Source organism: Anomaloglossus baeobatrachus, chromosome 8 (assembly GCF_048569485.1).
Source record: "Anomaloglossus baeobatrachus isolate aAnoBae1 chromosome 8, aAnoBae1.hap1, whole genome shotgun sequence".
Lineage (NCBI taxonomy): Eukaryota > Metazoa > Chordata > Amphibia > Anura > Aromobatidae > Anomaloglossus > Anomaloglossus baeobatrachus.
Window position 1 is genome coordinate 73,623,374 of NC_134360.1, and position 1,088 is coordinate 73,624,461.

The 1,088-nt window shown below is 45.3% G+C and overlaps 1 protein-coding gene across 2 annotated transcripts in view; it reads left to right on the plus strand.

Moving 5' to 3' along the window:
- LOC142249854 (centromere protein P-like) overlaps positions 1-1,088 on the plus strand; it is a 389,082-nt gene that overhangs the window by 37,617 nt on the left and 350,377 nt on the right. The gene's annotated exons all lie outside the window — the stretch shown is intronic.

A 1,088-nucleotide genomic window follows, 5' to 3' on the forward strand; every position in this document is an offset into this window, starting at 1 on the left:
AAGGCTTTGCTGCACCCTTGACATGGTTAAGAGTTTGGTGCACTGTTATGCCTCCTCATTTCCAGTGCACCAGTGCTCACTGCGGTAAGCAAGCATACTCAATTAGAAGCGGGGAAAAGGCCCCAAAATGCAAATAAGGAGGAGCTAGTGTGCACCAAACTTTCAGCCAGGCCAAGGGTTCACCAAACGTTCAGCCAGACCAAGGGTGCACGAAACTTTCAGCCAGGCCAAGGGTGCACCAAACTTTCAGCCAGGCCAAGGGTGCACCAAACTTTCAGCCAGGCCAAGGGTGCACCAAACTTTCAGCCAGGCCAAGGGTGCACCAAACTTTCAGCCAGGCCAAGGGTGCACCAAACTTTCAGCCAGTTCAAGGGTGCACCAAATTGTCAGCCAGGCCAAGGGTGCACCAAACTTTCAGCCACGCCAGGGGTGCACCGAATTTTCAGCCATGCAAAGGGTGCACCAAAACCTCCTCATTTGCATTTGAATGAAAAATTATTTTCCCAGGCACTTTAGCAGTAACTGGTGCTGAGTTTGTATGGTTGTTATAAGGGTTAGGCCACTTATAACACTTTTTTAGGGTTGACAGACTCCCTTTAACCACTACAGATGGAAACCTCCTAATCGTAAAAGATGAAGTGATTTTGTACTTATCTTATTGAGTCCTATTGAAGGAGCTTTCAGGAGATCTTGAAGTGACACAACCTTTTACTCCATGGTTCCTTATTGTTGGGCAGTGCAGGAGCTTCTTGTGCGCAGCAAATTTTTTTTTTTTTTTTTGCCTGTATTCTTCCCACAAGATACAACTTGTGGCTCTTCAGCTGTTGGCAGCTCTAGAAAAATGTATTCTAGTGGATCCTTTCTAGAGTCTTCACCTTAATAGGTCGTAGGGATCCCTATCTGTCTTTTTGAATCTCGATCTGCAAAAGGTTGGTGACCACAGGCATACAGAAAGAAGTAGGCGAGTGACTGTTGTCGCCAAAGTACTTGTCATTATAACACATCGACCGTTAAGCTTTTATTTAGAAGGGTCACATTGTGGAGTGGAGTGAATTTTTTGGGTAAACCATTTATAAATGATAAAAGCG